This window comes from Oncorhynchus kisutch, linkage group LG19, assembly GCF_002021735.2.
Source record: "Oncorhynchus kisutch isolate 150728-3 linkage group LG19, Okis_V2, whole genome shotgun sequence".
Taxonomy (NCBI): domain Eukaryota; kingdom Metazoa; phylum Chordata; class Actinopteri; order Salmoniformes; family Salmonidae; genus Oncorhynchus; species Oncorhynchus kisutch.
In genome coordinates, this window is record NC_034192.2 from 50,566,126 (window position 1) to 50,593,930 (window position 27,805).

Consider the following 27,805-nt stretch of genomic DNA (forward strand, 5'->3'; position numbering starts at 1 on the left):
AGTCCGTGTTGCCCACCAACAGCCCCAAAACATCACTGCTCTAGAGGAGATCTGCATGGAGGAATGGGCCAAAATACCAGCAACAGTGTGTGAAAACCTTGTGAAGACTTACAGAAGGCGTTTTTATTTTATTTATTTATTTAACCTTTATTTAACCAGGCAAGTCAGTTAAGAACACATTCTTATTTTCAATGACGGCCTGGGAACAGTGGGTTAACTGCCTGTTCAGGGGCAGAACGACAGATTTGTACCTTGTCAGCTCGGGGGTTTGAACTCGCAACCTTCCGGTTACTAGTCCAACGCTCTAACCACTAGGCTACGCTGCCGCCCCAGCGCCTCTGTCATTGCCAACAAAGGATATATAACATAGTATTGAGATAAACTTTTGTTATTGACCAAATGCTTATTTTCCACCATAATTTGCAAATAAAGAAATAAAAAATCCTACAATGTGATTTTCTGGATTTTTTTTCCTCATTTCGTCTGTCATAGTTGAAGTGTACCTATGATGAAAATTACAGGCCTCTCTCATCTCGCCTGCCACAGGAGTACTAGTGCACAATGACACAAAAATATCCCTACCGGCCAAACCCTCCCTAACAACGCTAGGCCAATTGTGCGTCGCCCCACGGACCTCCCAGTCGCGACCGGCTGCAACAGAGCCTGGACGAGAGTCTCTGGTGGCACAGCTAGCACTGCGATGCAGTGCCCTAGACCACTGCGCAACCCGGGAGCAACCCGGGAGACTATATGGTATTTTTTTGAGCTCTCCTAGCTTTTACAAAGCACTTAACCCCATTGGCAGAAAGGATGGGGGAATCTTCTTGTTGTTTGTCAGTTGAATCCCATTTAAAGCTGAGACAATGAGCTCTGATGTCATGTATAGCAAGTTTTTACTGCAATTGCGTTCCAATGTATGCACTTATTAGTTACCAAATATTCAAGTTCAACCAGTAAATGGGTTGGAGTGGAAAGGGCTAAACGCTTTTCTGGAGAAGGGTAGAGAATAGATAGGTACTCACTCACTCACTCACTCACTCACTCACTCACTCACTCACTCTCTCACTCTCTCACTCACTCTCTCACTCACTCTCTCACTCACTCTCTCACTCACACTTTATTTCTCTACATTTCTCTCACACACATACGCACACAGGCACACACACACCACAGACCCATCACCCTAGTCAACGTGTCTCCCCTCAGTCAGGCAGCTAGACAGAAGTCCTTCGATCAGAGGTATCTGTTAGCACTTCCTCTCCCTCACCGTATCATATTGAGAGCTCTCCATCATCCCCATCACCCACCTCTCCCCAGCTGGCTTCTCTGCAACACCCATGCCATGTCATCCATGCCACCCTAAGGTCGCTTTATAACCAGACAAAGGAATGTGTATAAAAATGCAGCAATGGTTTTCAATGGGAGCAGTGAATTGGGGGATGGCATAGTCCATCAGAAAAGTTGTAAAGACATATCCACCAACCAAATAAAAAGGTAGAACAGCATTACGACCAAATAATTTCTCCCCAGTCCACCACACCACTGCGTCAGACATTCTTTCACTTTGATTTAGAGGTGCCCTAAGGAAGGTAACATCTATTGTTATTGCATTCTCAGCAGACACATGCAGTACATGAAATTAGAGCCAGAGGTTTCCACTTAGATTTAGCCATTGATACTTAGTTCTTGTCTCGCTCACTCCGATTACTTATGGCAGAGTGGGAAGACCAGATTGTGCTGTACAGGGGAAACCTGAGTAGAGTAGAGGAGGGAGGTGTTTCTGCATAATTCAAGCCCAACAACAGTTGCCGACTTCACTGTTTGCCCTGAATGAGAAGTCAGCACCTTATGTTTTCTGATGTGCTGTTTGCTTTGCCTCTCTAGCTCGACATCTGTCTCTGTGCAGCTGACAGACTATATCCTGAATAACGCACAGGGGCTATCTGCTATGCCGTGTGATGTGGATGTGGCGCAACGCAACATCTCAGCGAGTGGAAAACAGGCGAGTGATTTATCTGTAGCGATATGTCACAGCTGCTAGAGTCAGAGACACAGGCTCCACACTCCCTGCCTCTCATAAGAGAAAAACAAACCAACTAACTCACAAACAAATAAACAAAACACTTTGGCGCAGCGTTAAACTGTGAGAGGCTCCATTTTGATAGAACTGTCATAGCCGAGTGATATAATTGGACAGTTGTGAATGTTGTGTATTGCAAATGCTTGGAATAGTGTTGAATGGAAACATTTATGTGGGCACAGTTTGTTTTTCCAGCTGTTGACAAAGTGATTTGACAGGTTCTTTCTTTCTATTCTGTCTTTCTTTTCTTCCCGTTCTTAATTTCTTTCTTTTCTTTCTCTTTTTCTTTCTTTCTTTCTTTCTTTCTTTCTTTCTTTCTTTCTTTCTTTCTTTCTTTCTTTCTTTCTTTCTTTCTTTCTTTCTTTCGTCTCCTTTATCAAGTTGTTTTGTCCTTTCGTCTGAGTAACTTAGTCTTCTTTCTCTCTAACCTTCCTATATTTCTTGTCTTGCTTCTTCTTTTCCTTCCTTTCCTTTTTTAATGTATTTTCTTTATTCTATTCTTTCATGTCTTCCTCTCTGATCTATTCTCCCTTAATTGTCCTGGCAGACAGTGTGTATTCTCCAGGTTCCATCAAGGGGTCAGTGTTAAACGGTAAGAACAGGGCAATAGATGAACACTTGATGTCTCAGTCATCTCTCTCTCTCTCTCTCTCTCTCTCTCTCTCTCTCTCTCTCATACACACAAACACACACACGCATGCACACACCTACACACACCTACACACACACACACACACACACACACTGCACCACCCAATATGAATATATACTACCTTGCTTTGTTCCCCACCCCCACTCCTTGAGTCATGAGCTGATCTGAACTCCAACATAATCTTCCCTAATAACCCCTGCTAACCACTCGAGCATCCAATAACATGAATTTCAACCCCCAAAAATCAAGGCTGTGGGGGGGCTAAAGCTATAGGAGGGCCAAGGCTATAGGAGGGCCAAGGCTATAGGAGGGCCAAGGCTATAGGAGGGCTTTGCTCATTTTTATCATGCTGAGTAACACCCTTGTCCATACTGATAAATATTGTGGCCCCGCCTCAGGAGATATAGAGGGGGGTCGTTTACTGAAATAAGCTTAGCTCCACCATTTTGCGCCTGGTGACGCTATTTTCAGCCAAGGCCAGCTTGCTGTAATTGGTTGCAAGGAGATTTCCAATGTGCTTCCGCCGGAGAAAAAGGGACCGGGGGAATCAAGCCCCACAGCTGAAATATAAAGTAGGTTCCATCCGACAGTACAAGCTAATTTACCAACACAGACTCTTTTTTCTCATGTTTACTTTTGTTTTCTTCTTCCACCTTTTTCTTAAATTCTTCATTTACACTTTTGTCAGGAAGATAACAGATCCGGGATCGTATCAGGAGAGGGCCTTGTGGACTTTGCCTTATGAGATCTGTATGGCCGGCAGACAGTGGTCGTTGAGTCTTTAGGGACGGAATTATGAACTCGGTCACTGTCATAACTCTGTCCTGTCACACACAATGACCACCCCCGGATTACAGTTCATTATTCATAGAGTCCCCACCAACCACACGGCTGACCTGTCACGGAACGCACTAAAACAACACCGGGGGAGTCATTAGGGTAAATACACAAGGGTCAGGAAGAGGAGTGAGTGAATAGAGAGAGAGAGAGAGAGTCACTCAGACAGACACAAATAGAGATAGTTGAAATAGAAGGAGAAGAACAGAACGACAGACCGACCGACAGATGACAGACAGGCAGATAAATGGAGGGAATATGAGAGAGATCATTAGAGAGAGAGAATGCATCAGTGAGCTTTGAAGAATGTGCAAGTGGAATGCTTATGACGAATACGCTTTCAGAGTCACTCAATAGGGTAAAAAGGAAAATGACACCACATGAATATACCAATTACAATTTCGGCTCTAAACTTGTTGACAGTGTCATTCCAACACTGCACTGCATTTCAAGTCAGCAGAACTCAATTACCACCATGGGTTCTGAGCTGAGTGGACAGACACTTACCATAAATACAAACACAGAGCTGGAGTATTACATGTATAGTGGGATAAGACCTAGAAATGAAGGTAATACATACACATGGAGCAGTTGATAAAAGAGTCAGGAACAGGAACATATCCATATGAATAAGTCCTGAAGTCATCATCAGGCAGTGACTTGTGGGGAAGTTCTGAGTCTTTTAGATCGGAATGGTGATGGAAATGTAAAAACGTAATTTTCAAGGGATTGGAAATAATGGAGCGTCTGTAATTTTGTCAGCAAAGTCAGTAACAATTTCCTTTCTTTCTAGCCTACTGTCTATAGCTAGATAGAGCAAAGAGGACTTCATTATTGTGCGTGGTTGCTGCACCATGAGTAGAGTGCTAGAGAAAAAGGGCTGGTAAAGCCCAGGAAATGGTAAAGCCAACTGTTTGAAATGTTCTTACTTAAAGAGTCTTGATAAATGGAATAAAAATGTATTTTATACAGTAGTTGCAATTATTCCAAGGTGATGTGACATGCTACGTATTAATGTGTTTACTTTGCCTACTAAAGGTTTATTAATGGCATAATTTCTGTTTAATCTATTTGGATTTTATACAATGATAGAGAAAGAGGCCCTGCTACACTATAGCCATCGGGCGCACAACATTGTCATTGAGGAAATGCGTCTTTTGAAAAAAATGACAGCTGTTTCACTGCCCGTATTGTGCTTGTGTTGCATCACGTCCAATTGCAGCGTCCAAGCTCAAGAATAGCAGAGGTTTCATTCTTGATGGCTGATGCGTGTGTTGAAATAATGATAAATCAAGTTGACACCACTGGTTATTTTAGTCAGATTTTTTTAAGTCAAGAAGCTACTACTACTAGCTAGCTATCTCGCTACATTGACTAGCTAGGGTTATAATGTGAACAAATGAAACTTGTGAAATCGAGGATAATTTAGTACAACCACCAGCAACAATTGAATGAGTACTTGCGAGAAACTGGACCAAAGCTATTGTACTGATGCATAATGGATAAATATGGTACGGTACAGTAGGTTAAATAGAATAAAGACGCTCTTCTGCTCTCAAAATGATGCATGCTTTGTAGCAGGTAAACATTGACACAAGCATAATTCCAAAGCAACATGATGCGTTCGGAGGAGCTAAAGAGTATTATGAAAAAAGTGTCATAGAGCAAGAGGTCGAATAAACTTAATTGATGTTGGTTGTTTACAACTTTTATTGTCTCACTATTTAGGCTAGGGGTTTCGATTGCCATCTCAAAAAGTGAGGGAGAATGTGCACAGCCTTGTCTAGTTGCCATTAAATAAAATTCCAGCTGAAGAAAATATGAAAAAAACACATTTTGATGTTACTTTCTAATTCTTACATTAGCATTTTTGATTAAACTCCTAAATTCACTGAATTTAATTGGATTTAACTCGAATGCTGGTGAGAAATTCTCCGGCGAGATAGCTGCCCCTCGTTGGTCTAGTAGGCAGGGGTTGTGAACTCTTGAAACAGACACATTTATTGAGTCCATCTGTCCAGCCTCTCACCTGTAACAAAGGGAGAGTCAGGGGGAGGTGCTGAATAGACTGTCTGTATAGGTCATGTTTAGGTTCAATTAGGTGGTTAACTTATTTCGCTGGATCATTTGACATGTTTCTATGAACTTTACGGATACAATTTGGATTTTTTTTGCCTGCCTGTTTTGACTGCGTTTGAGCCTGTGGATTACTGAAGAAAACGCACAAACAAAACAAAGGTTTTTGGATATAAAGAGACTTTATCGAACAAAAGGAACATTTATTGAGTAAATTAATGTCTTCTGAGTGCAACCATATGAAGATCATCAAAGGTAAGGGATTAATTTTATCTCTATTTCTGAGTTTTGTAACGCTTCTGCCTGGCTGGTTAATGTTTGTAATAATTTGTCAACTGGGCTATGGTCTCAAATAATTGTAAGGTATGCTTTCGCCGTGGTTGGATTCACAAGAATGTAATCTTTAAACCTATGTAAAATATGTTTTGTTATCTGAATTTTTATAATGAGTATTTCTGTATTTGAATTTGGCGCTCTGCAATCTCACTGGCTGTTGGCCAGATGGGACGCTATCGTCCCACATACCCTAGAGAGGTTAAGACAGAACATACTGTGTCCAGTAGCGGATAAAAACAATGTGGAGTGAGCTCCTGGGCATGCGCACCAAACAGAAGAGTCCACTTGGCTTGCCACTCACAATGAACAGCCCTACTTCTTAATTTCTCAAAAGAAAAACATTGTCCAATTTCTAAAGACTGTTGACATCTAGTGGAAGCCATAGGAACTGCAACCAGGTTCCTCAAAAATATAGTTTCCCATAGAAATACAATTGAAAACACAGTGAACTCCAAAAAGATTTATCCTGGATGGTTTGTCCTCTGGGTTTTGCCTGCCAATTAAGGTCTGTTATAATCACAGACATAATTTTAACCGTTTTAGAAACTTTAGAGTGTTTGCTATCCAAATCTTGTAATTATATGCATATCCTAGCTTCTGGGCCTGAGAAACCGGCAGTTTACTTTGGGCATGCTTTTCATCCGGACGTGAAAATACTGCCCTCTATCCCAATGAAGTTAATGAAACATTTGAAAACAACCATCTATCCTACACATATGAACACACACACTCACCCCCATCCCCCTCTCTGTCTCTCATTCCCACACACACGTCGAGTGCCATAGTTACAAACATTCTAACAGTGGGCAATGAATAGAACTTTGGCCATAAAAATCCCAGAATGCAAAGAAAAGTCTCCCTTGGAAGTGCCTCTGGGCGGGGGCGAGAGATTGATGCGAATAGGCTTTCCCTGGCTTGTGTAATATCTTTCAAGTGGCAGGCAGAAGCCATTATCCATTTGTCTTCTTGAGGAATGCCCTGTCAGGTCAGCCAAAGGAATTCTAAATTAACGTCACATCTTTTCCATTTCAAAAAAGAGGCTCCTGTTATGACACTCTGCCAGCCTCTATTTTATTATTATTATTTGGATTTCAGACCACTTAAATGTATCGAAGAAAGCGAGTGGGAAACATGGCATGCAAGACAAGGTTTGGTGCATTCCGACGTGAGCTGATCGAGGAGGCCTACTGTAACAAGGCTGTTTTTTTCTGAGCGAGAGGGGGAGAGAAAATGGAGGGAGAGAGGGAGGGAATATCATTGTGCCAGTCAGTCCCCTATTAGTAATTCAAGTTGATTGCCACTTGAGCAGACTTGGAGACATCTGAGAAACTGCTTTCTCTACCTTCTCCCGATGCTGAAGAAGGGAGAGAAAGAGAGGGAGAGGAGACAAAGGGGCACTTTCTTCCCCAACAGATTCTACTATATATGCTGTTCTTGGTGAGTGAGTGGGAAAGAATATTTATTTTCTTTCAAATACTTTGAGCATGGGATTGAGCCTGCACGGAGTGTCAGATGGGCAGGTGTTGCACTTTTTTGACTATTCTGTTGGCTCCATTGCTTAACAAATACTATTTCAACCCATCTGTTGTGTGCTCAAGCATTTGTATTACCAAATGTGAAAACGTGTGAATCAGTGTGCATTTTCATTTATGCCTATGTTGCGTGAGTATTCACCAGTGTGTGTTCACCCTTGCCCTGCACTGGCTGGGGTCAGATGATGATGGACGTTCCCCTGAATCAGTAGAGCATCATAGCTCCTGTAGAAGATGGCTGAGAGGACACCATTAGAGATTAAATGCATGTATCTTACCCTGGGCCCCATCCCCGCAGGGAAAACTCCATCAGGCAGAACCATTTACTATGTCTATGTTTACAACCCAGAGAGCCCTTCACTCCATCAGGCAGAACCATTTACTATGCCTATGTTTACAACCCAGAGAGCCCCTCACTTCATCACTCGCCATGGCACTGTCACTCATGCTTTAGCACTAAATAAATCTGCAGTGTTCCTGGAGAAAAGCCATTATACGGAGCGTTTACATAGAGCGCCTGGGCTATGTGCAGCACTCCGCTTGATCATATTGACTGATTGATTCTCTAATCAGCGAATGATGATGATGTAGAATCTCCCAGGGGGGGCGGCGATCCAAGTTCATATGAAATGCATCTGTGACCGGAATCAATGAAGTCTTGAGAATACGGCGCGATGGTTTCGATTTACATTTTTATTCTGTCTTCATATGGAGAAAATGTAGTAATCTTTATTTGCTGTTCTAAGCTACTGTTTAGTTTGTTTTTTACATATGATATGTACAGTAAGCACTCTTTATTCTTGTATAATGTTATCGCTGTCTTCTTTGTTGTGTGGATATGTATTGCAGTATATTTTGTGGGTAGCTCAGATCATAAAGTCTACAGACTCTCAATCCAACACCTTAGCTGTTACGCCAGAAGATCCGAACTCTCTTGATGAGGTTGGTAGGCATTGGGTTAAGGTTACTATAGTATAATGAAGAAGATGGGACACAGCACTTACAGGCTACAATTGAGAAAACATTGCTTCCATTCTATTGTTGTATTATTCCCTTGGTTACAATACTTTGGCAGTTCCTCACACTCATCAGTTGAGGTTTTCAATTTGTCCAACATCAATTTGTCAATCAATATTCATAGATCAACTAAAACATAAAACAAACTACTATCATGATCATCACAGCCTCTCTGCCTCCAATGATTATTTTACCAATGTTGAAATGTAAAATGTGTTAAAGCTATCCAACACTTCCTGCACATACATTGCGTGTAAGTCATATGGGTTTACCAACAAGACAAGGACTATGCTGGTGGAAAAGTTACTGTTGTATCATTAGATGTATCATTAGATTTAATAACTATTCCATTATTCCATTCAATAACTATTCCTCAGAAGGCATTTATTTCCTTTTCACAATGTAGGTAATATACCAACAGATTTGATACAGGAAGCTACTCAATTTAGAACCTTTTCACAATGTGTGGAACCATGCCAGCAGATCGATACAGGAAGCTACTCAAGACTTCCAACATACAATACATCCTGGGGACCACAGTAGATGTGAGTTTATCTCTGGATTGGGTCATGTGTTGTTTTCAATTAAACTTTTTGTAACACTATATTGGCTCGTAAGAACTGTAAGAATAGGAGACATCAATGGTGATGTCTGAAATAATTTACTAAAGATGGGCGGAGGGACACTGTGATTTCAGCTACGAGATTTCCAGGACGAGTTGTCAGCAAAACGTGGGTAGCTTCTCACGCAGTGTAAGATGCTTTCATTGTTTGGGTCGTTTAGGATTGGTAAAATGATCAACTGATTATATATGATACCTGTGTGGAATTGTCAACAACGTAAATGTTTGATTTTGGTGGGGCCATACTTACAATGTAGCATGTTAGCGTCTGGTTTTGTAGAACAAGAACTGGTTTAATTCACAATGAACATTTAATAGTTTGTATGGTGTTTGTAGTTGTGTTTGTAGTGGGGGTATTGTTGTTGTGGTTGTGTTTGCTTGTTCCACCTTGTTGCTGTCCCCTGTGGCCTTGTCAATGTCCCCTGTGGCCTTGTCACTCTAATTAGGTGACAGATGGCACTGAACAATATCCATCGTTACCGCTGACATGGCCTGCTCATTCCTCCATACAGGCTCCTTTAGACGCACGCACGCACACATGCACACACACACACACACACACAGCGCCAATAACATGGAGCAAACATGTAGACACAGTCCCATGATGTTTGGCAAACACACAATTACACATGCAGTTATGGACAAGCACCAACACATTAGGCACACCAAAACAAACACACAACACAAGCTCATTCCCTCTAACAACAGCCTGATCCATCCAAGCTCATCCCCTCTAACAACAGCCTGATCCATCCAAGCTCATCCCATCTAACAGCCCGATCCCTCCAAGCACCAACCCTCTAACAACAGGCCAATCCATCCAAATTCATTCCCTCTAACAACAGGCCAATCCATCCAAGTTCATTCCCTCTAACAACAGGCCAATCCATCCAAGTTCATTCCCTCTAACAACAGCCCAATCCATCCAAGTTCATTCCCTCTAACAGGCCAATACATCCAAGTTCATTCCCTCTAACAACAGCCCAATCCATCCAAGTTCATTCCCTCTAACAACAGCCTAATCCATCCAAGTTCATTCCCTCTAACAACAGCCTGATCCATCCAAGTCCAATCCCTCTAACAACAGCCTGATCCATCCAAGTCCAATCCCTCTAAAAACAGCCTGATCCATCCAAGTCCAATCCCTCTAACAACAGCCTGATCTATCCAAGTCCAATCCCTCTGACAACAGCCCGATCCATACAAGCACATTCCCTCTAACAACAGCCTGATCCATCCAAGTCCAATCCCTCTAACAACAGCCTGATCCATCCAAGTCCAATCCCTCTAAAAACAGCCTGATCCATCCAAGTCCAATCCCTCTAACAACAGCCTGATCCATCCAAGTCCAATCCCTCTAACAACAGCCTGATCCATCCAAGTCCATTCCCTCTAACAACAGCCCGATCCATACAAGCACATTCCCTCTAACAACAGCCTGATCCATCCAAGCTCCTTCCAGATGGACGACCACTATTTTGCTCACCAGAGGACCTCTCTCTAACAACAGCACGATACATCCATTCTCAACCCCCTCCTCAGCAGATGTCTGACAGCCACAGTATTATGTTGAAGCTCGTGATGACGATACATTCTTCAAAACTAAGATGGGTTTATACTTCATTTCCTTTTATCCTTATCCTTGGGATATTGTTGGTAGGAAGAGGGATATATACAGCACTTCCGGAGAAAGGGATGGAGTTGAACCTGGAATCCTTAAAATACTGCAGTATTAGTGAGTGACTGTGTGTGTGTGTGTGTGTGTGTGCGTGTTTTTTTTATCATGTCACTGTCAAAGCAGCTTTAACATGATCTCTGTCTGTCATAAGAAGATTTCTGCCACTCAAAAGGCTCTGTTGAGTGTGTTAGGCAGTACGTTTGCATGACTATATATATATATATATATATATATATATATATATATATATATATATATATTTTAAATACCATGCATTGTCTCATCTCACACAGTGTGTGTTTGTGTCTGTGTGGTTAAGTGTGTATTTTGGTGTTTCAAGTGGTTTGTGTAGTAGCTGGAAAGGATTCAATGCAGCTCAGGCCTCAAGGGAGCCTAGCTCATTTGCCTCAAGTTGAACATGGATCACACATCTCGTCCTATTTACACTTTGAATATTAAACATGATCCCGATAAAGGAAGCATAACAAACACAGACTCCACTTGCTCTGGTCAGCTCCCAAGCACTCAACGGACAAACACTTCAATCAACACCAAAGGTTTGACTAAATCAGAGCATCACTTCGCTTCCAAAACGCCCTCAGAACGAACGCTTCCAAAACAATCAGAGCCATACACCTTCGAAAGCCAGAATTTCTTCCCAAACTGGATCCTGGCCGTGTCGTCTTGGTTTCATATCATTGTAAGCAAAAACACAACATACTTCTGGGACACCATTTATCAGTTAATTAAGAGAGAGAGAATTCCACATCCAGAAAAGGAGGCCATTTCACAAACCAGAACCTTTGTTACAGTCTACCAAAGCTTTATGCTCAACAGCTTGCAGCGGATTTAGTTTGGTAACAGAACGTTAAAATAATATTAGCTATGTAAATGATCATTTTGAAATTCCAGGAATTTGTAATTCAAGTGTGGATATACAGTACATGGAAATAATTGTAGGCTATACAGCATATATTATGGGCTATGGCTATACTACTAATACAGAAAACTACATTATGGGCTATGGCTACACTACTAATACAGAAAACTACATTATGGGCTATGTGTAACGGTTTTCTTCCGTTGAAGGAGAGGAGGACCAAAATGCAGCGTGGTTAGTGTTCAACATGTTTAATATAGATGATAACCGAGAACACTACAAAATACAAAACAACAAATGTGAAAACCGAAACAGTCCTATCTGGTGCAATGACACAAAGACAGAAGACAACCACCCACAAAATACCGAAAGAACATGGCTGCCTAAATATGGTTCCCAATCAGAGACAACGATAAACACCTGCCTCTAATTGAGAACCAATCTAGGCAACCATAGACTTTCATAAACACCTAGACTAGAAAACACCCTATAAACATACAAAACCCCTAGACCAGACAAAACACATAAATCCCCCATGTCACACCCTGACTTAACCAAAATAATAAAGAAAACAAAGATAACTAAGGCCAGGGCGTGACACTATGGGTAATGGGTGCGTGCTGGTGGCAGGGAAGTCAGGTGCAGGAGAGTGAACTTGGTATAAACAGAGCAGTTTAGTAATTGCCCAAAAAAATCAGAAAGTCAATATATACAAAATAAATATAAAGGTTCCAAAACCCGTCGCACACCAGAACATGACGTGGACGAAACATAAAACAAACAATCACCGACAAAGACATGAGGGGAAACAGAGGGTTAAATACACAACATGTAGTTGATGGGATTGAAACCAGATGTGATGGAAGACAAGACAAAACCAATGGAAAAATGAAAAATGGATCAGCGATGGCTAGAAGGTCGGTGACGTCGACCGCCGAACACTGCCCTAACAAGGAGAGGGACCAATTTCGGGGGAAGTCGTGACATTATGGCTATACTACTAATAGAGAAAACTATATTATGGGCTATGGCTAATCTACTAATACATTTTTTTAATGTAGTATTGAATAAGTTAATCTCTTGTTCGAACAATGGAGATGATTGACATGATAAACAATAACATTGTTGTATTTAAGTGTGAAGTGTGTTTTGAATGAGTTGGAGACTGGGAGAGAGTCCACTTGGGAATATGTGAATGTGTGAGATAGCCAGTGTGTGTGTGTGTGTGTGTGTCTGGCGTGCCTGAGTGTGTGTGTGTTGTCACCAGGTTCATGCGCCCGTCACGCTCTGTCCAGCGCTGGGCATAATTTGCTCTGACAGCTCCCAGACCGTGTGTCCAATGTTCCGGCCTGATGATGGACGTGATTGGCTTGTCACTGGCATGCATAAACAAACACTAATGACCATAATTCCTAGCTTCCCTATCATTTCTCGCCATTAGCCTTGTGACAGAAGAGGGTGTGTTTATGAGATGTTCCGTAATTATACCTCTCTGCCATAGAGATGAGCCACTGACTGACACTTCCTCTCGGATCTAACAGGAGGAGAATGAAACTGCTCAGCCACGTTGGCCATTTTGGATCAAAGTCTGAACAACACTGTTTTACTATGTGTGCACCCACAGCATAACTTGTTTTACTTTGAACTGCACCAGCACCTGAAAAGTGTGTGTGTGTGTGTGTGTGTGTGTGTGTGTGTGTGTGTGTGTGTGTGTGTGTGTGTGTGTGTGTGTGTAAAAGCATAGATAGCAGCACTTTGATGTACATTTTCTCTGTTTACATCACAGGATTCACTTTGATCTCCTTATGTGTTGTCACACGCATTACGGCGGGAACATTTCATTGCGATACACCTGAGGTAATAGGTAGAAGAGCAACCCGTAGAGGAAAGAGGGGAATAATGCATTAGGAGAGGAGAGAGAAGGGGAAAAGAAACACAATCCATTTGCTTTCCGGTGACATTATCCATCCGAAGAAAGGGAAACACCTTCACTCCCATGCTGTGTAGCTTGTCCTTTTCTCCTTTGATATGTTCCCCCGTTTTCTGTGAAAGACGAGCAACACAGACAGACAACAATTACAAATCCAAGGAGATTACAAAAATGACACTTACTCTGTTTAGGGTTCAATGTTAGGTGTCATTTCTACTATTATTTTCCTGTTCTGAACATTGAGCAACCCAAATTCCATTCAACTTTTTCATTCTATAATAATCAGCACTGCTCCTTTCTTCAGTACAAATGCACTCTTTGTGCAATCCACCTGTCTGACCTCCTTCTCAACTGACTGTTTCAGATACTAAAACACCAATGATGTTTTTCAAATTCATTTGTTTTACTTCTTTACTCCACATTACTAGGGAATACCTCAAAGATTAGGGCAGAAGAGGTTTCTTTTTTTAAATGTATACATCAGACAATGAATGTCAGAAAATGTAAATTGACTATCACATTATATTAGACTGATGAACCAGGAAATAACGCCTACCATTTTCTTCCAACCATGTCTGTGACCAACTAATCTCTTGTGGACAGATGAAGTAACATATGAGGTACCGTAATGTTTGTCAAAAGACCGTGGGATGTGACGACTAACGAGCAACAGTTGTTCAGATATTTCCCATCACTGGTAATTTGAACAAATCACGGTTTAGCAGATGCGGCGTGTTTATAAATTCGGAACGGGGATGGGACATGTCGACCATAGACTTGACCAGAATTTGCAGAGCGTGGGGGGTGGTGCTACTGCCGTGCCTCCACCCCTCGTTCTAGCATCTTTTCTCATACATCTCTCCACAGAACTGAATTGATTATATGACGCAATTACACAACATTTTAGTTCTGGGCTCCAGGGATTAGTGGCCAACCATTGCTGGCCATGCCACAGACTACGGACCATGTTGGATTAACCTTTGATGTTATTGCCACTCCTGTCCCTTATGATTGGAAAACGAAGCATGCAAACCACATTGTGGGTAGTGTTATCAAAAGCCTCCACCGGGTTAAATCGGCGACTTCAATATGTACTATTGTCATGTATAGAGACTTACAGATCTGATTACTGGCTTTGATCAACAGAGCAACACAGCCTAGCCTGCAAAATGTATTTCAACTACAGGCCTATAACATTATGTTTTAAAAGCCCATTGACCCATTCCGTCTTGTACTGGACATAAAATAAGTTAACCATGTTGCTCAGTTGGTAGTGCATTGAGCTTGCGGGTTGTGGGTTCAATTCCCACTTAGGGACCAATTTGAAGAATATATGTACTATAATATACTATAAGTTGCTCTGGATAAGAGTGTCTGCTAAATGATGAAAATTGAATGTTTTATGGAGCTAATAGGGCCACTTTTACATTCTCACTGTCCATACAAGACCCCACATTTCAGAGCCACATAGCAGATCAGCCTCCATGCAGCAGTGAGACAAGTGCCTTAATAACATAAATGAAACCAAGCGAGATATCTTTAACCACGGCAGTCATATCCAGCCATATAGCCACATGTTAAACCAAATCCACAGGACAGCACAGTTACACAGACGTGTGAAGAACATACTATTTTCATCTACCACACTCCCACTACACATAGGGAGGAATGAAGCATACTAATGTCCATCTGATGGACCAATACTAACGCTGAGTGTATGTGTATGTTTGTGTGTGCGCGTGTGTGTGTGTGAGTGCGTATGTATGTGAGTGTGTGTCTCTGTGTGTGGTGTGTGTGTGTGTCTGGGGGCCTGTCTGAGATGGACTTTCCATCTTCCTGCTGGTTTCTGTCAGGGGCGTCCACTGGTGGCATTAGCCCCCCTGGCTCTGTGTGTGTGAACCTAATGGCTACAGCATATGTCATCACTAATCTGATTTGGATGATTCGATGGAGAGAGAAATAGATGGAAGGAAAAAGGCAGGGAGGGAGAGCGGGAGGGAGGGACAGTTAAGACAGATTGTCTTTCTCTAAAGACTCCAGGCCATCATATTGTAATATAGGTCATGTCTCATGTCTTAGTCTGGTAACAGTCAACACTGACTGAGTGGCTTGACTAAATGACACACCGGATAGGTTGAGGCTTATTTTGAACGTCTTGGTACATAATACAGAAACATAAAATGTGATAACGTACAAAATATGAAAAAACACTGGTAAAAATCTGCTTACAAAAAGATTGTATATGCACATATCACTACCTATAGCTAGGTTTCCCTCCAATTGGAGACAGATTGTCATGCAAATATATAAAAAATACAATATGCATAAAAACAATATGCGCTTCTCCCCCCTGAGATGAGTTTGGAACAGATAAACAGCTGTGCGTGATGACGTAGTGCCTATGGAAATACCTTATGCGGTTAAATGGATTTCCATTGCATTTTCAAATCCATTGATTGTTTTCCCACATTTTTGTTGCATTAAATAAGGAGTGCGCTTACAGTGGTATCACACACCTCCACACTGTTTGCTAGAGCACATGTATAGCTTACATGATAGTTTACGTGATGAGATTATTATGGACAAAGTACACTATTATTTTGTCAAACGGCAGCCAAGGATACATCATTATGCCACCAGAATAAGATCCTGAATATTTATTGGAAGGAAGCATCAAGCTCATCATTGTTCACTTTCGCCACCCTGTGAAATTCATTTATTTAATCTGGAGACAATAGTAAACGTCATGCTTTCCCAACGAGTCGTAGTGCGAGGCCCACAGAACATGTCATTGCGTGACTCCAAGTTTACTTCGATATGATGGTTTTTATATCAATATTTGCACATAAAAGCTGTTCCACCCACATTTCTCAAATAATTAATTTCACTGACAAAAATATTCCACCTTGGTCTAGCGTATTTTGATTAGTAGACATTTGTAAAGTTTACCGTTTCAGGCCTGTCATGAACTTTTATCTGACATGAACTTTGCTGGCATAAAAACCTGGTTAAGTTCAAACATTTTGCCAAGTGAAATATAAAAGTGACCTCGGAGAAAATAAATATACCCCTCACAGAGACAATTTCCTCACAGTCATAAAAGGCCATTTTTGGATGGAGAATTTTCTTCACTTCACAACAGTAAGCATTCAGAGGCCCAGAGAACAGCTGTAAAAGCAATGAGGAGAAACATTTGGAAATGGCCAATTTCAAAAACCTCAGGAGCCAAACAAATTGAAATTTGGTGTGAATAACTGTAGTATGTTGACACAGTAAGGTAGTCAACCACAAATCCATTATTATTTTATATTCTCATAGGTGTAAGTTTAAAAGAGTAGAGGATGGATATTGTCTCTGTGATGATGATCCAAAACCCTTTTGCACATGAGGCGGCAGGTAGTCTAGTTGTTAAGGTCTCTGGTTTGAATCCCTGAGACAGCAAGGTGAAATCTGCTATTCTGCCATTGAGTAATGTCCCTGCACCTCTCTTATTCAGAGGGGCTGGGTTAAATGCGGAAGAAACATTTATGTTGAAGGCATTCAGTAGTGCAACTGACTAGGTATCCCCGTTCCCAATATACTGTACAGTTCCTTCAGAAATTATTCACACCCTTTGACTTTTCCCCAAAAATGTTTGTTACAGCCTGAATTTAATACATTCAGGAGTAAAAATGTGCTTAACAAGTCCCATAATAACTTGCATAGACTCACTCTGTGTAATAATAGCATTTAACATGACTTTTGAATGATCACCTCATCCCTGTACCCCACACATACAATTATCTCTAAGGTCTCTCAGGCGAGCAGTGAATTTCAAACACAGATTTAACCACATACACCAGGGAGGTTTACCAATGCATCGCAAAAAGGGGCACCTGATGGTAGATGGGTCACAATAAAAAAGCTAACACTGAATATCCTTTTGAGCATGGTGAAGTTAATAATTACACTTTGGATGGTGAATCAATACACCCAGTTCAAAGATACAGGCATCCTTCCTAACTCAGTTGCCAGAGAGGAAGGAAACCACTCAGGAATTTCACCGATGGTGACTTTAAAACAGTTAAAGATTTGAATGGCTGTGATAGGATGGATCAACAAAATTGTAGTTATTCCAGAACACTAACCTAAATGACAGTCTGATTTCCAAAATACATTGGGAGACACTAGAGTTGCTTACCAAGACAACATGGAATGTTCCTGAGTGGCCTAGTTGCAGTTTTGACTTAAATCGGCTTCAAAATGCATGGCAAGACTTGAAAATGTCTGTCTAGCAATGATCAACAACCAACTTTACAGAGCTTGCATATTTTTGTAATAATAATATGCAAATATTGTTCAATCCAGTTGTGCAAGGCTCTTAAAGAAAGACTCACAGTGGTAATCGCTACCAAAGGTTATGCTAACATGTATTTGATCAGGGGTGTGAATACTTATGTAAATGAGATATTTCTGTATTTCATTCTTAATAAATATGCAAACATGTCTAAAAACATGTTTTGACTTTGTCATTATGGGGTATTGTGTGTAGATGGGTGAGAATGTATTTTCATTCAGGCTGTAAGACAACAACATGTGAATAAGTCAAGGGGTATGAATCCTTTCTGAAGGCACTGTAACTACTGATGTTTACAACCATTTTGTGTCTGTCCACTCTCCTATGACTATTATCAAATGTAACACTGATGACTGCATCTGAAAAACAAGTATGGTTGATGGAATCCGTATCAGGGGAAACAGTGCCACTGTCCGCCCCAGCGCTTTTGTTATTGTTTTGTGGATGAAACGGAGGTGAGATGTACAGTACATATTCTGCTGTTTTATCGCACATGCAATGATGTCTGAAGGAAAAAAAACAGTGTTGTTGTGTTCAGTAACTTCTTTGTTTGTAATAGGGACAGTTTCACCATTAAGGGTTCCACCTTTAAGTGTTTCTGATAGACTTAAACAATATTTAGCATCAATATGACTTGTCACGTCTAGTACCTTTTTTCTAGATTTATTGAATGTACACTTCAGTTATACTTACTCTGCACTTCCATAATTAACATATTGAAAGTACACTTTAAAATCATGTTATACTAATTTAAAAACGTGTACTGTCTACCAAACATGTGCTTTGGTTTTGACTGTCATCACCCACCACTCTCCATAGACCTGACCCTGGATGAGCAATAGGGATTAATCCTGCCCACTGCAGACGTACAGATAATCCAGGTCAAATCCACCCCCATTAGATACCATTGCGAATTACAGCCGTCTAGGCTGGAGACCGGCCATTTTCTTTTTTTAATCTGGACCATGGGATTAAGTGAGAAAGCATTAAGGCACTTCTCTCTGTAAACCCCTGTCAGAGAAACAACAGCAACTTAAGAACCAGGGGGTGAAAAAAACAAATCCACATTTAATACATTCAAACAACAAAAAACAGACAGTATTTAAACTGGAAAATGACACGGCAGGGGTGATAAATGAAGCCTACGTGTAAGTGTTATTCAGTTCCAACAATATGTCCCTAGCAATTAAAAACAGAAGGATGTCCACAATAACAAAAACAGATACCAGGGGAGACAAAAACCCAATTTGCTCTTCCGATGACAAACCTTGTGTTACCATCAGTTAATCCCATATGTGTTGAATTCATTTCTCCTGACAAGTTCTATTCAACATTTTGTGACAAACCTGATGTTATTTATCAGTTAATCCCATATGTGCTGAATTAATTTCTCCTGACAAATTCCATTCAACATTCTGCTGCCATTTTAGTTCTGGCTTGCCACATGGACATGTAGTGTATACCTACAGTATACTGTAGGTCAGCCTCACTTCAACAGTTGGTCCCGACCAGTCTAGATGGCCACTTGTTCAGCTATTCGCCTAGGTTTCATATATTTCTCAAGGTGATTTTCATTGGTTGTCACCCCTCACATCCAAGTTATATATGGACAAGGTATGACAGTAATCGATGTTTTGGTTTTGTTTACCTGACCACTGTTTTCAAAGGCTGTCCTTCAAATCTAATGCAAGTCAATATTTCCAATATTAGCATTTTTTTGCAGCTTACATCCAAATCATCCTCAAGTATCTACAATTGATAGTGTAGCTCAATGAAAGGACATTGAGTAAGTGTGTAAGGGGATTCATAATGAGGCAGCCTTTAGGCCAAGATAACATGTATAGTCTGGCTATGGGAAAGTAAGGTGAATGTGGTCATTGAGCCCTGCATATTGAGTAGACCACTTTGTCCTACTAAAATGATTAGGATGTTTGTAAGCGTTAAATACTCTCTCTGTCATGACTCCTACCGAAGGTGGCTCCTCTTCCTGTTCGGGCGGCGCTCGGCAGGCGTCGTCGCCGGTCTACTAGCCGCCACCGATCCCCTTATCCTTTTCTGTTTGTTTGGTCTTATTGGTTGCACCTGTCTCTTATTTTGTTTCTTGATTCATGTCTATTTAAGCCTGTTAGGCCGCCTATTTTTTGTGCGGGATTGTTTTTCTGTTAGTCAGGTTGTGCGTGTTGTGTTCCTGTCCATTTGTGCCCTGTGTTGGGTTGGACTATTTTCTGTTGATTTTTCGCCCGTTGTTTTGGGCGTTGGTTTTGGGAATCCTAATGAAGTCGGTTTCCCCAGTATCCTCTGCTCTCTGCATTTGACTCTGCACCCACCACTCCAGGCGTTTGTGACACTCTCAAGGATCTATCTGAGAAATGATTGACCACAATAACTATATGAATAACACAGTTAATATGAAAACAAAAGTGTGAAGATTAGAAATATCATTAGGTCATTTTTGTTGTTGTTCTTTTTAGGGGGTACACAATGAACATGTGTAATATATGAAAAGACTTCAATGCTCCTTGGCATAGAATCTACAAGTGTCTGGAACTTTATTTCAGGTATGTGACACCATTCTTCCACAAGAAATTCCATAATTTGGTGGAATGATCGAATTTCAAAACACGGTCTCAGTCGCCACTCCAGAATCTCCCGCAAGTGTTTAACTGGGTTGAGATCTGGTGACTGTGATGGCCATGGCATATGGTTTACATACTTTCATGCTCATCAAACCATTCAGTGACCACTCATGCCCTGTGGATGGGGACATTGTCATCCTATGGGAGCATAGCCATGGTAGCCAAAATAATAGGCAACTGGGCTTGCTCAGCATTGTTATATATGCCCCTAAGCATGATGGGACGTTAATTGCTTAGGAAATTCTCAGGAACCGCACCTATGTGGAAGCACCTGCTTTCAATATACTTTGTGTAACATTTACTCAAAGGTTTCCTTTATTTTGGTAGTTACCTGTATGCTTTTGTTTTATTACAGAAAATTGTGTTTCACTCGAATGCGAATGGACAGCACTCAGCCAATTCTTTCCTCGGCTGGCACTTACATCCACAAAAGCTGTCATTTGAATCAATAACACATATTTGCATCTCAGGCTTCTTTTTCACTTAGCCTTGCCAAATCAGAGATTGTATACAAAAACAACCTGGTCATGGTCAAACTGGCATTGTGTTATAAGAACACCTCTCTTTTTTTCTTACTCCTTCACTCTCTCCCTCATTCTATCTGCATTCCTCCTCTGTGGTGTGTGTGTGTGTGTGTGTGTGTGAGAGAGAGAGAGAGGGAGACACAAATACAAATTGACATTTTACATATTGCTAGTAGCTCAGTGCAGAGTACTGGTTTGGCCTGTACTGTCAACAGCTGGCAATAATGCAAAACAAGATATTCCATAGTCACACGGGATTTTAAGGGAGGAGAACATAAAAACCTCAATTTTATCTTGGATGATTTCCATGCAATTTGCTTTTTTATTACTTGCATAAGTTGGTTGAAATGACACATTCCATTGGTCCGTTTGGTTTTTATTCATGACTCTTTTGTTTTGTTTAATGCCTTCAAACTTTTCAAACCCACGTGGAGGCCTGGACTATCACTCGAGAAAAAAAGAGAGAACATATTTTCAGCAGATTGCTTGGACCATTTACCACCAGAGTTGGGGAGAAAGCAGTATGTACGGTAAATGGCTTTGAAAATCAATGAATATAAAGAAAGCAGGTTTGCAAAGCCTGATGGGCCATTTTGTTAGAATTGAGCACACCATTATGATTCGCTCACGTCTAGCACCAGAAAAGAATTGATCATCATAGAGGATTGATTAGTCACATAGTGTGAGCAATACACAGCCTGTGCATTTGGATATGTAACCAGGCAGGGCTCCAAGTCAGTCTATCATTGACCTCCCTCTGTTCTGACAAGCTTAGCTCTTGCCCCCTTCCAATTCTCTGGCCAGAAAGCCAAAGCCGGCGGTTTCTCTCATCCTCTTCTCTGGTGATGTGACAGTCACTTTGAAATTAGGGGGGGATTAAATTAGGCCTTTAAAATCCTGTTGGAGTCGATCATTCAAACGTGAAAAGATTAAAGGTGGACAATGAAAAGGGATTCTAGTCAAGACCTACAGTATGGACCTCGGCGCAGAGACAAAAAAGTGAGGGCCACATTTGAAGCCATTTGAAGGACCTGGGTAACTGAATTAATTGTGGATGGGTGAATAACATTATAGAGGGGGACCTTGGGCCCACTTGTCAACCTTGGAAATTGTTCCTGAATAGAGCATGTGTTACAGATCTGGAAACACTGAGCATGATGTCAAATGTACTCACCACCATTACATATTTACAGGTGATATGAAGAAAGGTGATGGCAGAATCTTGCAGTGTCATCGTGCCGACCTGAGAGAACCAAGGGTGGATGGATGATGGATGAATGAATGAACAGGGGATGAATGGATGCAATTATCAGATGGATGGAACAAACAAATTGTCACTCCAATTAAAATAAATGAAAATATCTAATTTCCCTCTGGTAGATTGGATTTATAATGGTTTGTTGCCTAGTTACCTTTCATTGCCGTGCTCATTTTGAAATGATTAGCATGAAGACATTAATAAATAAATCGATGGGAGTGGACAATTTCATTCAGATGTGATGCCAGCCCTAATTATTTCCAAGGGAGAAATAGACTGAAGTCCTTCTGGGTATCACAGTTATTAATGGTGCTCTTCAGAGAAATTAGAGTAGAAGCTTAAGAAATGTCAATTTGCAGACTTATGTAATATATGATGTCCATACTATGCTTCTTTTTATTTAGTTTTGTAATTTTCTCAGGTACATAAACAATAGCTGTTTCCCATCCAGCCTAGCCCCCCTATCTAAAGAAAGACACCAACCCCTTCCCACCTCACCCAGCAACCGAAGATGCTTATCAGTCCCCATCCCACCCAACAACCGAGGTTGCTTATCAGTCCCCTTCCCATCCCACCCAACAACCGAGGTTGCTTATCAGTCCCCTTCCCATCCCACCCAACAACAGAGGTTGCTATCAGTCCCCTTCCCATCCATGAGTCTCACCTTACAATCCCCCCCAATCCCCCCCGCCCTCCCCCCACAACAACTAAAGAACATTTTCTTGGTGTTAAATTGTCTGTAAACAAACTTCAAATGTATATGTTGATCGTTTGGATTACAGGATGCCAAGGTCCTATTTTTCCATATTCTGTTCCAGTTAAAGGGTTGTTCAGATTCAATTAGATCTGTGGACCATACATTTTTAATGGCTAGATCAGAATATGAGCTTTCCAAAAGAGATCAGTACCTTCGGGAGACCAGACCATTTATTTATAAATCCCATCATTGGATGGTTCGGTAGTTGGGTTTCCCAGGGGACGACCTAGGCCAGCATAGCTGACCTGTGGTACACTTTAGACACTTTGCAGTTCATGCAATGACAAATGTCCGCTGTTCTGAGGGCAATTTCGTTTAATCCACCAGAAAATACAAAATAAATCTTAGAACAAATATTGTGGTGAAACTCAAATATACCAATTGATGAAAAAAAAAAACTGTCATGACTTCCGCCGATTTCGGCCCTTCTCCTTGTTCGGGTAATGTTCGGCGGTCGACGTCGCCGGTTTTCAAGTCACCACTGATCCATGTTTCAGTTTCGTTTTGTTTTGTCTGTATTACACACACACATGGTTTCAATTCCCAGATCATGTTCCTTATTTAACCCTCTGGCATACAGTTCTGTTCTGTCCGTGATTGTTGGTGTCTTTAGTGGTTGTTGTATGTGCTAGTGTGTGTGTGTATGTATGTTCCGATTTTGAATTTTTGCTTGACTTTTTGAGTAAACTCCGTTGTGTTGCTCAAAACCTGTGTCCTGCGCCTGACTCCGCTACATCTCTGCACCCAATCACTGACAAAAATGATATTTTTGTAAATTTGTAAATGATATCATAAATAGGACTGGTGGAGCTATGTCACACATGCAGTTAACAAAAATATATGGAAATGTCTGCTCTACTCAAAATTACAACCAACTAATTGCAGCATTACAGCAAAAATGCAAGAGGCAAGTGGAAAAGTAAAGTAAACTTGTCTGTCGGACATGCATTAAAGACCAAAATTGGCTAAAGAAAACTGTGATAAATTTAAAAAAGTATACCCGTTTCATTTAAGATCCAAACAATTGACAGCTGTGCCATACAGATTGCAAAATAATTGGGAAGAGATTTTCAATGTAAAAAACAATACTGGATTCAAAACGTAGAGTTTTTCAATGTAAATTATTATACACAATTCTTGCAACCAATAGAATGTTATACAGTGGGGCAAAAAAGTATTTAGTCAGCCACCAATTGTGCAAGTTCTCCCACTTAAAAAGATGAGAGAGGCCTGTACATTTTCAGTATAGGTACACTTCAACTATGACAGACAAAATGAGAAAAAAAATTCCAGAAAATCACATTGTAGGATTTTTTATGAATTTATTTGCAAATTATGATGGACAATAAGTATTTGGTCAATAACAAAAGTTTCTCAATACTTTGTTAAATATCCTTTGTTGGCAATGACAGAGGTCAAACGTTTTCTGTAAGTCTTCACAAGGTTTTCACACACTGTTGCTGGTATTTTTTGTCACGGTCGTCCTCCTCTTCATCTGAAGAGGAGAGGCGAGAAGGATCGGACCAAAATGCGGCGTCGTAAGTGTCCATGGTAAATCTTTAATACCGAAAGTACTGACACTGTATACAAAACAAATGACGACCGTGAAGCTACAACATAGACAATCACCCACAAACAAACAGTGCAACCCAGGCTACCTAAGTATGATTCTCAATCAGAGACAACTAATGACACCTGCCTCTGATTGAGAACCATACTAGGCCGAAACATAGAAATACCCAAATCATAGAAAAACAAACAGACTGCCCACCCAACTCACGCCCTGACCATACTAAATAAATACAAAACAAAGGAAATAAAGGTCAGAACGTGACAATTTTTGGCCCATTCCTCCATGCAGATCTCCTCTAGAGCAGTGATGTTTTTGGGCAACACGGACTTTCAACTCCCTCCAAAGATTTTCTATGGGGTTGAGATCTGGAGACTGGCTAGGCCACTCCAGGACCTTGAAATGCTTCTTACGAAGCCACTCCTTCGTTGCCCGGGCGGTGTGTTTGGGATCATTGTCATGCTGAAAGACCCAGCCACGTTTCATCTTCAATGCCCTTGCTGATGGAAGGAGGTTTTCACTCAAAATCTTACGATACATGGCCCCATTCATTCTTTCCTTTACACGGATCAGTCTTCCTGGTCCCTTTGCAGAAAAACAGCCCCAAAGCATGATGTTTCCACCCCCATGCTTCACAGTTGTTATGGTGTTCTTTGGATGCAACTCAGCATTCTTTGTCCTCCAAACACGACGAGTTGAGTTTTTACCAAAAAGTTATATTTCTATTCATCTGACCATATAACATTCTCCCAATCTTCTTCTGGATCATCCAAATGCTCTCCAGCAAACTTCCGACGGGCCTGGACATGTACTGGCTTAAGCAGGGGGACACGTCTGGCACTGCAGGATTTGAGTCCCTGGCGGCGTAGTGTGTTACTGATGGTAGGCTTTGTTACTTTGGTCCCAGCTCTCTGCAGGTAATTCACCAGGTCCCCCCGTGTGGTTCTGGGATTTTTGCTCACCGTTCTTGTGATCATTTTGATCTTGCGTGGAGCCCCAGATCGAGGGAGATTATCAGTATGTCTTCCATTTCAAAATAATTGCTCCCACAGTTGATTTCTTCAAACCAAGCTGCTTACCTATTGCAGGTTCAGTCTTCCCAGCCTGGTGCAGGTCTACAATATTGTTTCTGGTGTCCTTTGACAGCTCTTTGGTCTTGGCCATAGTGGAGTTTGGAGTGTGACTGTTTTGAGGTTGTGGACAGGTGTCTTTTATACTGATAACAAGTTCAAACAGGTGCCATTAATACAGGTAATGAGTGGAGGACAGAGGAGCCTCTTAAAGAAGTGGTTACAGGTCTGTGAGATCCAGAAATCTTGCAATCATTTTGTCTGTCATAGTTGAAGTGTACCTATAATGAAAATAACAGGGCTCTCTCATCTTTTTCAGTGGGAGAACTTGCACAATTGGTGGCTGACTAAATACTTTTTTGCCCCACTGTATATATATGGGGGATACAACCACTCCATCTCTGTAGATTTTACTGCGAAGAGACATAATCATTAGATCATTTGTTTTGGTACAATCCATACGTTTGTTTTTGGTCGCAGGTTCAGGAATGGCAGAAGAATTGCAACATTTACCTGCAGTTAACTCTGCAAATAGCACTGCTGGGTGATTTAGAAATGTAGTAAATCAATAATATAATTATACTCTAAGCAAAAAAAGCTATCTTTAGCTTACAATATGTAGAATCCATGAGAATGGAAAGGTTCAGAAATTTTGTGAAACATCAAGCACAGTTGAAAGATATATTGCAAATAGAAATCTAATCTGGATAGTATTTAGAGATAGATGGGAGGGGCTGAGTGGAGTTGAAGAATGTGACTAAAAACAAACAAAAAATAACTAGTGTAAAATATACTGTGTCCATAAAATTGATGAATTATGTACAGAGGCTTGCTAAATTATTCACCCCCTTTGGCAATTTTCCTATTTTGTTGCCTTACAATCTGGAATTAAAATGTATTTTTTGGGGGTGTTTGTATCATTTGATGCCTACCACTTTGAAGATGCAAAATATTTTTAATTGTGAAGCAAACAAGAAATAAAACAAAAAACAGAAAACTTGAGCGTGCATAACTATTCACCCCCGACAGAGTCAATACTTTGTAGTGCCACCTTTTGCATCAACTACAGCATCAAGTCTCTTGGGGTATGTCTCTATAAACTTGGCACATTTAGCCACAATCATTTTTGCCATTCTTCAAGGCAAAACTGCTTCAGCTCCTTCAAGTTGGATGGCGTCCGCTGCTGTACAGCAATCTTTAAGTCATACCACAGATTCTCAATTGGATTTAGGTCTGGACTTTGACTAGGCCATTCCATGGCATTTAAATGTTTCGCCATAATCCACTCGAGTGTTGCTTTAGCTGTCAAGTTAGTGTCATTGTCCTGCTGGAAGGTGAACCGCCGTCCAAGTCTCAAATCTCTGGAAGACTGAAACAGTGTAACTGTCACGAACCCCGCTTCCTGAGTCTGTTTGCCTGTGTTTCTGTCCTGGAGTGTGTTTCCGGTGTCCTGGAACGCACCCTGTCTGGTTGCCAGAGAATTATTTATTTCAGCTATTATTTCTTTCATCACATTCCCAGTGGGTCAGAAGTAGCCATACACTCAATTAGTATTTGTTAGCATTGCCTTTAAATTGTTTAACTTGGGTCAAACGTTTCGGGTAGCCTTCCACAAGCTTCCCACAGTAAGTTGGGTGAATTTTGGCCCATTCCTCCTGACAGAGCTGGTGTATCTGAGTCAGGTTTGTAGGACTCCTTGCTCACACACGTTTTTTCAGTTCTGCCCACAAATGTTCTATAGGGTTGAGGTCAGGGCTTTGTGATGGCCACTCCAATACCTTGACTTTGTTGTCCTGAAGCCATTTTGCACAACTTTAGAAGTATGCTTGGGGTCATTGTCCATTTGGAAGATCCATTTGCGACCAAGCTGAGGTCTTGAGATGTTGCTTCAATATATCCACATAATTTCACATGTCATGATGCCATCTATTTTGTGAAGTGCACCAGTCCCACCTGCAGCAAAGCTCCCCCACAACATGATGCTGCCACCCCTATGCTTCACAGTTGGGATGGT